Here is an 11,094-nt window from a genome sequence, read left to right as displayed (position 1 = left end):
TCCCAAATCAATTTATAATCATGTTCGAGGAAGATCTTACATTCGCCTATAATACTAGCTAAATTTCCCATTTATACGTACCTCTCTCTCTCTCTCTCTCTCTCTCTCTCTCTCTCTCTCTCTCTCTCTCTCTTTTACTCACACATATATCCACACACTTACAAAGATTATTTTGTACTCTAATCTATTTCTTTCTTATTTTGGAAAAACTTGACTCGAAGTATTAAGTCCTGATGCTATATCACTTGAACTCTTGCTTTTTTTCTATTTCTTCTTCTTCTTCTTTTTCTTCTCCTTCTTCTACTACTACTCAAGCAAGGGAGAGAGAGAGAAAAAAAAGGGAGAAAGAACGTCTTAGCAGACTTTTCTTAAATCTTGATATTTTTGTTCAATTAAAATGCTGAAATCTTGTTTTCTCTCTCTCTCTGGAAACTAGAGTGCACTGTAAAAGTACTCTAAAGTACTTACTTACCTATAGCTAATAGCTGAGATCGTTTGAACTGAGGAGGGGATATTCCCTTTTCTTTGCTACCTACCTACTTATTTTTTCTTCGGTTGAGAGAAGAAACCTCTTCTTCGCCTCATGTTCCCAGAATATTCTTGAAACTTTTCGCGATTAAAGAGTCTGATCAGCCAGCCTAGTTAGCTTGGTTGGTAGCGCGTCTGCCTTGTAAGCGCTAGGCCGCGGGTTCGATTCCCGCCCGGGGCGGATATTTTGTATTTTTTTTTTTTTTAAAGTTAAGCAAGGTTTATAAACTTATCTGTAAACTTTACCTATGAAATATATTTAAGACCTTTGTTTAGACTGCGGGAGTAAAGGGACTTTTCAGTCTCATTCTGGCAGGATAAACAAGGTATATTCTATTCTATTCTATAGTATTTAAAAATCATGGGACTTTTTTTTTACAAAGCAATGTGCTTGACAACAATCACGGTTCGAAAGCTTCCCATCGTGAAGATACGTTGAATGAGACTATCTTGAGTATATTTTATCCTAATCAATAAAATTTCATGTGAACATTTAAAAATGTAAAAAAATTACTTTGCTCGGGCTGAAGGGTCTTTGCAATTATTTGGAATCTTGTAAGTACAGGATCAAAACAGAAGAGGTAAAATAATGAGGATAAAAAATTCTTCCGAATTCGGAAAATTTCAAAAGAAAATAAATTAAAAAAAAAAAATAATAATAATCTAGATACCTACCTAGATTTTTTCAAAGGTATTGCTTCTACTAGGTTCTAATAGGTGAGTATTACCCCCGAGTTCTGATAGAATACCTATGGGAAAATTAAGTCAACAGAGAGATTAGAAACAACAATGTATTAGCACTAGGTCACATGAAAGGTATCCTTTGTCCAGATATACAGAGGTATTATACCTATCATCCATTATAATGTACCACGTATTGAGTATTTGCAATGCACATAGAACTCCTATTGACAATGTGATTGTGATAGAAGCATTTGCTGATGACATTCGAAACATTGCAAATAAGGTCCTCTGAGTATTTGCAATGCACATAGAACTCCTATTGACAATGTGATTGTGATAGAAGCATTTGCTGATGACATTCTAAACATTGCAAATAAGGTCCTCCAAAAATCCAAATTCGGAAAATTTCAAAGAGTTTTTTCTTCAAGCTAGACTATTTCAAAGGTATTGCCTCTATTAGGTTCTAATAGGTAGGTATTACCCCCGAGTTCTGATAGAATACCTATGGGAAAATTAAGTCAATAGAGAAATTAGAAACAACAATGTATTAGCACTAGGTCACATGAAAGGTATCATTTGTCCAGATATACAGAGGTATTATACCTATCATCCATTATAATGTACCACGTATTGAGTATTTGCAATGCACATAGAACTCCTATTGACAATGTGATTGTGATAGAAGCATTTGCTGATGACATTCTAAACATTGCAAATAAACGTGATGGTATTCATAAATTTGTCGAAGTAGATCCTAGGTATAGGTATATTATGTAGATTTGTAGGTAGGTATGGTTAGAATAGAAAGGGATGAATAGGTAAATATATGCAGATTTACAAATAGGTAGTAAAAGGTATGTAAAATATACCTACTTGTTCCCAAAACGATCCTCTTAAATTTCTTCTTGTCATTGGTTGGAATAGGTACCCTACATTACAACGAAATGGGAGTCTTTTCTGACATAATTCCTGTGTGCGGAGTCCAGTATGTAGGACTATTGCACCCCATTGGAATAGGTAATTGTCTAGTCTAGTCTAGAATTCTTTAAACCCACAGCATACTTTTCAATAAAGGGAATTGTATAAATATTTATTCTCAATTTTATTATGTTTCTTTGAATAAAAGTACAGAAGAAAATGAAATGATCAATGCTGATATTGCTGATGCTAGGTAAATAAAATCATGCCACGTGCACAATAAATTATCGCACATCAGAGAGCAATCATTAAATTTATTAGTGGAGACGCCTAGAACACTTAGACCCGCAGAACATTATTATTTTGCTTTGGCTGCCTGGATACTTTTAACTGGTAATCATGGCGGTTGATAATCAAGACTACATTACAGTAGATCTTTTGTTTATTCATCCTGAGCATATCATTAGGCCCGCATGCATTATTAATAAAGGCAAAGATTGCATTTCTTTACAGCATCTTATTTCCTTCTTTCCCTTTTTTTATTTTTCTTACAACTGGGAAACTTTATTTTTTTACATAGTCTTAAGAAATTGTTTTTAAAAAGCAGGCTCTATATTTATGGAACTGTTTCCTAACTAGTTGCAGTTTTTTGTTTGTAGAACATGCAGTTTTTTTGTTTGAATTAAAATGGAAAAGTTTCATCCGGGAAGGTAGATACCTGCCAGTAGTTTATAGTGTACGGAATAAGCACGAAGAAAACAGTTTATTGTCGTTCTTTTACTGCCTTTTCTCTTATGCAGACAGTAGACCGTTGAATTACTAGCAGACCGAGATAACGTAGAAAATTTTACAACCTTTTCACCTTGAAGGCCCAGTTCTAACTCTAAACCATACTGCAATCTCGGTTCTGAAAGGCAATGTAAGTACTCCACTGAGAGATAAACAATTCTTATAGTAAGTCTTCTGGAAGGTTGGTATTCCACGGCAACCCTGCACTTCATTAAATTTTACAACCTTTTCACCTTGAAGGCCCAGTTCTAACTCTAAACCATACTGCAATCTCGGTTCTGAAAGGCAATGTAAGTACTCCCCTGAGAGATATAAAACAATTCTTATAGTAAGTCTTCTGGAAGGTTGGTATTCCACGGCAACCCTGCACTTCATCTAACCTGGTAAGTGTAAAATATCTAATTAAGTAAATAATGAAAGCAATACTTCCCTAGGACAATGAAGAACCTACTTACTGCCCTTATTTTCTTATAAATCTGGTATCAAGTTAATTTTAAAGTATTTTAAATTGTATCCAGGCATTAGGCATTACCTATTCACGTTTTTATTCGACCCTGATTTGTCTGAAGAAAGGATGAAAACAATATTATTCACAAAGAACAGATTTTCAGTTGCCCCCATCATATAGGTAGGTAGGTACTTTTATCTTCCTTCATCCTCCATTTCTTTTTCTTCTTCTTCTTCTTCTTTTTCTTCTCATTCATTCCATCTTTCATCTGCCCTTCTGTTCTTTCCCACTTCATCACTTACAAAGTTCTATCTACAAGAACAAAATCCTCCACATAGATAAAATACTTTTCTCTCTCTCTTTCTCTCTTTCTTACCTACTATTTTTTAAATTGAAAAATAAAAATGTTAGAAAAAAAAAGAAAGCAAGTCTTGAAGGAAAAGGAGAAAGAAACCCTTTGTAAGAAATGTTCTTTGTATTATTTAAGAAATAATTAAAACTTAATGAGCTTTCTGAACCGAGGTGAAGTTGAACGTCGGACGATATGGAGAAGAGGAATACCAAGTCTTGAAGGAAAAGGAGAAAGAAACCCTTTGTAAGAAATGTTCTTTGTATTATTTAAGAAATAATTAAAACTTAATGAGCTTTCAGGTGAAGTTGAACGTCGGACGATATGGAGAAGAGGAATAAGACGATGCTATTGGTCAGAGAGATTTCTTTGCTCTCAAGTGAGGTTTGTTCAACACTCCCTTGAGCTCGGGGTTTCTCAAGTGTTTCTTAGAACGAGAAAGAAAGGTTGCCCTCAGAGAGAGAGAGAGAGAGAAGGAGGGAGAGAGAAATAGATGGAGGGAAAAGGGTGGAAAAGGAAGTAGAAGATGAAAAACAAGGTGCTTAATAAAAGGAGAAAAAGAGGAAGAGAAAATTTTCTTAGAAAACGAGAAAGAAAGGTTGCCCTCAGAGAGAGAGAGAGAGAGAGAGGGAGAGAGAGAGAAGGAGGGAGAGAGAAGTAGATGGAGGGAGAAGGGTGGAAAAGGAAGTAGAAGATGAAAAACAAGGTGCTTAATAAAAGGAGAAAAAGAGGAAGAGAAAAATTGTGAGAAAATTCAGAGTAGGTAACTGAGAAAGGATAGAAGTGAAAGAGTGAAAAGAGGAAAGGGAGAGGGGGAAGAGAGAGAGAGAGAGAGAGAGAGAGAGAGAGAGAGAGAGAAGGAAAGATAGAATGAGACAGGAAATGGAAAGGTAAGCTCGATGAAAAATTTGATTAAAAAAAGAAGAAAAAGAGCTAAATTATTATTACAACTTTCACAAGGGAAAAAACCTCACGGTTGATTAAAGAGAAATGCTGATTACGAAAGTTGAAAAGTTCAAACGTAAGAAAACAAAAGAGACTAAGGATAGGGAGAGAAACGGTGAGAAAATAAGTACCTACAACTACCCACCTAATTGAAAGGGGTGAATGATAGGAACAGTAGGAGATAAATTTAACTTTTAGGGATTGTACATTGATAAATAGTCAACATCCTAAAGTAAGTACATACGTAGGTTCCCTAAACTTGAAGTAAAAGAAAGTCGAAATAATTTGGTAGACAGATATAGATTCATAATATTAAGGAGTATTCTCCTTTACTCCTATAGCTGAAGAAAAAAGCTAAATTTAACTTTTAGGGATTGTACATTGATAAATAGTCAACATCCTAAAGTAAGTACATACGTAGGTTCCCTAAACTTGAAGTAATAAAAAGTCGAAATAATTTGGTAGACAGATATAGATTCATAATATTAAGGTTCAAAACCATTACCTTCTTGAAGGGAAAGGTGTTAAGGTCAGATTTTCGTAGATTAGACAGTTAGGTGAGGTTCAACTTGTCATTTACTAGGGAAAAAATACAAATGTCCAAATAGGTAAAGACTGATAATGGCATTAATGACTTGTACCATGTACTCGTACCTACAAGTTAAAGTGGCGAAGAAGGTTAGTAGAGTCATGGTTCCGAAATCTCATTTATTTAGCTTTCGAAACAAGAAACTTACTAAGAACTAGCAAAAGACAGAGAGACGTAGTATGTATAAACAAGACATTAAAATAAATAGAGAGGTATTGTTTTGTACATAATGGCATAATCAAAAAACTGATTTAGTGAATCCAAAATCTTTGAAAATGAACGGCTGGGTTCTATGTATAGTTGACCCAAATGACCCACTCCATTGGCTAGATTTCTAAAATGATGATGATAGCAGTAAATTTAAATTTATAATAATAATGGGGTATGGACATTAATAAAAAATTTGGACAGTAAATACCTACAGTCTAGTTTGAATTTTTGGCCGGCTTTCATATTTTATCATTTTCAGATTTTCACCCCTGTCAAAAGTATCCCTGTTATATTCCAACATAAGATAACTCTTGAAACACTAGACTCGTATCTCTTCCTCTGTCTTCTTTATTCTGCTCTCTCTCTCTCTCTCTCTTGGTCTCTTTACTTCCAATCTCTCTGTTTTTATTTATCTTTCTACACCATTCCTTTTTCCCTCTATCCTCTTTTCCATCTCCTTTCCTCTATCGGTGTTCCTTCTCTGCCCCTTCCTTTTCTTTCTCCTCTTCCTATTCCTCCAAATTCTCAGAAACATGGTGGATAAGGAGGAGGAGGATAGACCTCATCTCCTTTTCCGCCCCTTCCTTTTCCTCCTCCTTTTCCACCATGTTTATTTTCTCCCCCTCTTTTAATATCTCTCCCCTCCTATATTTCTCCTCTTTACCTCGTTTACCTTCTTCTCGATCATAAATATTTTCCAGATCTCCAACACCTCTTTCCATTTCAAAATATTCCCTTGTTGAACTGAGGCAGAGCGCTCGGAAAACATGTTGAGGTAATTTTTTGGCAAGCTATGATTATTTCACGAAAGTTATTAGACAAGGTGTGCGAGGAACGCCGCTCCGTACCTCTTTAACTTTTATTCAAAACTTTTCTTCTTCACCAGACATACTTTTTAGACAGAGTAATCTCTTTCAGTAAATCCTACCGTTAGTTAAATAATCTGAGGGGTGCATGAAATATTTCAAAAATTTCAATTCAAGGCAAAGACAATGTTTTCGAATTCCACGGCAAATTTCAAGGGGATCAGGTAAGGAAAAATGCCGTTAGGCCGAAAGCAAATCTGAACTTCTAGAGAACAAAAGCTGAAAATTGAAATATGTATTGATAATTATTTACGTATAGGGTAGAATATAGCTATACAATGTAACTCTGTATAATGTTGTTCCTACCTCGGAGGCTTGTCATATTTACTTTATTCCAGGATTTAGCTGGAGGGAGTGTGGAATGGGAATGATATCGGGTGATAAATTTGCCATTGTTAATTATAAAGAGTGTTCTTGTCAAAATTTTGAACCCTGAGTCCTCTCAACTTGACATTTGTACATAATATGTCAGCTCATTTGGAGAAGTGGGATGCTTTATTGTTTATTGTATGTGCAAAAAAACTTGAAAGCCTAGCTGTACCTATTAATCTTCTTTGCTTTTATTTCCAGTCCTATTGAAACATGTTCCAGTTCAAGGAAGTGCTTCCTTTTTATACACACCAAAATTATCTGTAGGTAACCAGGTATGTAACTGTCTATGTACCTACATTAAATTTGCATATTCCATAGGCATCAGAAGGGGCTAAAGAATATTTGCCATGGCTAGAGTGTAGAGACGTACAGAGGTGGTAAAAGGAAGACGTCGAATTTGCAATTTAATGACAAAAAATAAGCATAAAAGATCCGAAGCTTTTGCTAAAATTCGAGTTAAAAAATAACGGAGCGTATCTAACTTTGAAATTAGGCAATTTCGGGTTTTAATACCAGCCCAATTTTAAAATGATAATATTCTTAACGGAAAATTTGCGTCGGTAATGTATGCATTTAAATTTAACAGGGGCTATAAACTCGCTCATAAGAAACCTATTAAATTTTTGGGGACTTTTTTCAGAGATTATTTAACTAACGGTAGGATTTACTGAAAGAGATTACTCTGTCTAAAAAGTATGTCTGGTGAAGAAGAAAAGTTTTGAATAAAAGCTATAAAGAGGTGGCAAGACGGGCAGACAGGAGTTTTCAGTAAGCAGATCTGCCTAATGGTAAAACCTCACAGCTCGGGCTGAATTTGCCCCCATCGAATGACGGTCATGAAAACGGCCTGAGAACTTTGTCATTTCAAAATTGACAATTTAAGCTCCAGTACCTATATTAGCTCGGTCTATCCCCAATATTTTAGAAAGGATTAAAACTTCCTTTGGAAGGGAAAAATCGGAAGGTAAAACTTTGAAAAGAATGAAAGAAGGAGGGAGGAGACCCAGAGGAAGAAGGAGAAAAAGAAGAGAAGGAGAAAAGGAAACAAATCTACTATTTTTAGTTCATAAAATGTACGGAACTTTCTTGGTTTTAAGTAATTACTTTTACTACTTTTACCGCTAACGAGTTGAGTTACTTAAGAAAAAGGAACCCACGTAGATACAGATACTTTTAGAGATATTGGAGTTCCTCGTTGAAGGGTTTTTGGTTATTGAGATAATATTTTGCTGCAGTTTTTTGTTTGTTTCCATTAATCTTCATTCGAAAGTTATATCAATATGCATCTTTTTCGCGGATAAAATTTGGTACAGGATTTGTTGATGGTTATCTAATATTTTACCGCTAACGAGTTGAGTTACTTAAGAAAAAGGAACCCACGTAGATACAGATACTTTTAGAGATATTGGAGTTCCTCGTTGAAGAGTTTTTGGTTATTGAGATAATATTTTGCTGCAGTTTTTTGTTTGTTTCCATTAATCTTCATTCGAAAGTTATATAAATATGCATCTTTTTCGCGGATAAAATTTGGTACAGGATTTGTTGATAGTTATCTAATTAATTTAAAGCAAATCTAGGCGTGTGCATACCTAGGTATGTATGTATTTATTTTTTTTTCTGGGTGGGGGTTAGTCACATGTCAAGGTCATTCGACTTGTCTTCTTGCCTTCTGACAGATCACGCACAACAAAAAGACAGCTTGTCCTTGCTATAAAGTGTCAAGAGAAAACTTACCAATGAGCGTTAACGGAAGAGATAAAAAGGTCTGGAGGGGTAGAGGGGGGGGGTCATAATGATTTCAGAAATTGGACCAAAAAAACGTGAAGAATTTCAGGGTGTGAGACAGAATGAAAATTAAATTGTAAGAAAAAAGTGTTTGTCACTGACCAAGCGGAAGTTGTTATCCTTTTCTTAGTTTAGAAATGAGGTGGATAAGAGGATGAGATTTTTCGCTTCCTCGGGACTTGTCTCCCATGAAAATAGGTAGGTAATTAATCAAATATAATCATAGGTAATCATATTTGTTAGATCTTGTTTGGACTGGGGAATAAAGAGATATAGGGACTTTTCAGTCAATAGGCTAATGAACCAAGCGGAAGTTGTTATCCTTTTCTTAGTTTAGAAATGAGGTGGATAAGAGGATGAGATTTTTCGCTTCCTCGGGACTTGTCTCCCACGAAAATAGGTAGGTCGTCTCCCACGAAAATAGGTAGGTCGTCTCCCACGAAAATAGGTAGGTCAACTCATTAATCAAATATAATCATAGGTAATCATATTTGTTAGATCTTGTTTGGACTGGGGGAATAAGGAGATATAGGGATTTTTCAGTCTCAGTTCGTTCTGCAGTATAACAGGGACTATTGTCTTCTGTTCTATTCTACTAATGGTCTAGGTATTCTACATATTGACTATCTTCTAATGTACCTAGTTGTTTTTTTTTCTGTATATGGCAGCGTTTGCCCCTTTTGTATATGGCAGCGTTTGTGAGTTTAATTACAGTTAGTTGTGAAGTGACTTCTCGTGTTCAATAGGCTAATGAACTGTTAATTCTGTTGATAGGTACTACCTACCTAGGTACTTAAATATTTATTTTGTTATTTCGTCCATCCTTTTATGGTTCGTTCACTACCAGCAAGCACCTTAAAAAGAAGATAGCTTCGGTTCGCCTCCGCAGTGACCAACCCTTCCGAGATCGAGAAAGACTCATTTAGAGTATGTTTGACAATAGAACGTGCCGACTTGAATATTAAGGACTGTGACCCCAAGCCAACTTTAGCTTCCTATAAGAGACAAACGGTACGTAATTTTAGTCTAACTATCATGCGACAGAGTCAAGCACTCACAACTTGAAGGTACTGGGGACTAGAGCGTTCTAGGTATTACAGGGTTGCCGGTACAGCGAAATCAAATTTTCGTGGGGTCACCATGACCCCACATCACCAATTAAGGGTTAAGATCACGTCAACACCTCATCATATATTTTACTACCTATATGTGAGGCAACAATAGACGTTAATGGTATTACACCAGTTCAACCAACAGGCACCAGGTCAGGCTGTTGTAGTAATCCATGGCTTTAATTTAGGGGGATTTAAATGAATAAATTTGGTTTCTATGGGAAAGTGAGAATAACAAACTGATCTCTTTAGTCAGTTATTCTAAGTCTCTATTTATTTTAATGTCTTGTTTATGGCTATAAATAAATTGATGGCAAAACAATAGAAAGTAAAAAGGCTAAATTGATTCTTTCTACTGAGAAGTACCATAGGTAGTTGATAAAATGTCTCAGTTTTAACCTCACTGTATGTCAAAAGTTTTCTTGATGAAGCCTACAAAGTAGGCGAAACTCGAGTCGGATGAGAGTCAACAATTAAGTATAGAAAAAATATAACGATAAGAAATTTGACAATTAGTTTCAATTTTAACTTGCAAGCCACCCTGTATAGATGTAAGAAAATAAGGACCCTTGTAGGTAGCTGGATCTAATATAGAAAGACGGAAGGGTGGAAGGGGGGGGGGGTAAAAAAATACCATGATGGTAAAATGTAAACAATAAGTTTTCAAATTCTTTTCGCTCAAATCTCCTGAGATGAGAGACGAAAGAAAACTTTTCCTGCTCCTCCAGAAGAGAGTTGTCTTCATTAGGATATCCCCGGTCTCTGATTCTCCTCCTTCTCCCTCTCTTCTTCCTTCTTCCCAATGCTTTCTTCCCACTTCCAAGCACTTCTTCCTCCTCTTTCGCCGTATCCGTCTGCCCCCCTTCGCCTTATCTAATTCTTTCAAAACTTCAAGATAGATTTTTTCCCCTGTTTTTCTTTTGATTCATCTTGTTCCAAGATACCTAGAAGACATTTCTTGTATACTCGATGTAAGGTAGCTCATTACAGGGTGGCTGAAATCCGAAATGTTTCGGAAAATACGGTAATTACCCGTGGATATTATTGAAGGCTTTACTCAAAACGCAAAATTCAATTTTCGTCTTTAAATTACATTATTTTAGCGGTCGCTAGGGTCTATTTTTTATTGGATAAACTTACCTAGCTATCAATTGAATAGAATCTTAGATTCCTTCTCACTATTATTTCTTCTTTTTTTTTTCTTCCTTCGTCTTCTAATTTCTTCGTATCCATAAGAGATTTTAAATCCATCTTGTAAACAAGACCGTACCTCGTCCTACTCCTACGTGAGGTTTCAGGAAGATAAGGCCCGCCGCACAATGAAAGCGTAGACGCGCGAATGGCCGATCTTACAATTACCATTGAGTCTTAGAGACACACAGGTAGAGGTAGGTAAGGTGTGATAGGTACATTATTTTGTTTCTTTTCGAAGGAAAATAGATTAAGACGTTAATAATGGCCTTACATGGTGTTCGACAAAGTAGTGAAGAAAAACAGGG

Source organism: Diaphorina citri, unplaced genomic scaffold (assembly GCF_000475195.1).
Source record: "Diaphorina citri unplaced genomic scaffold, Diaci psyllid genome assembly version 1.1 scaffold5, whole genome shotgun sequence".
NCBI classification, from domain to species: Eukaryota; Metazoa; Arthropoda; class Insecta; order Hemiptera; family Psyllidae; genus Diaphorina; species Diaphorina citri.
Note: the sequence above shows the minus strand (reverse complement) of the source record.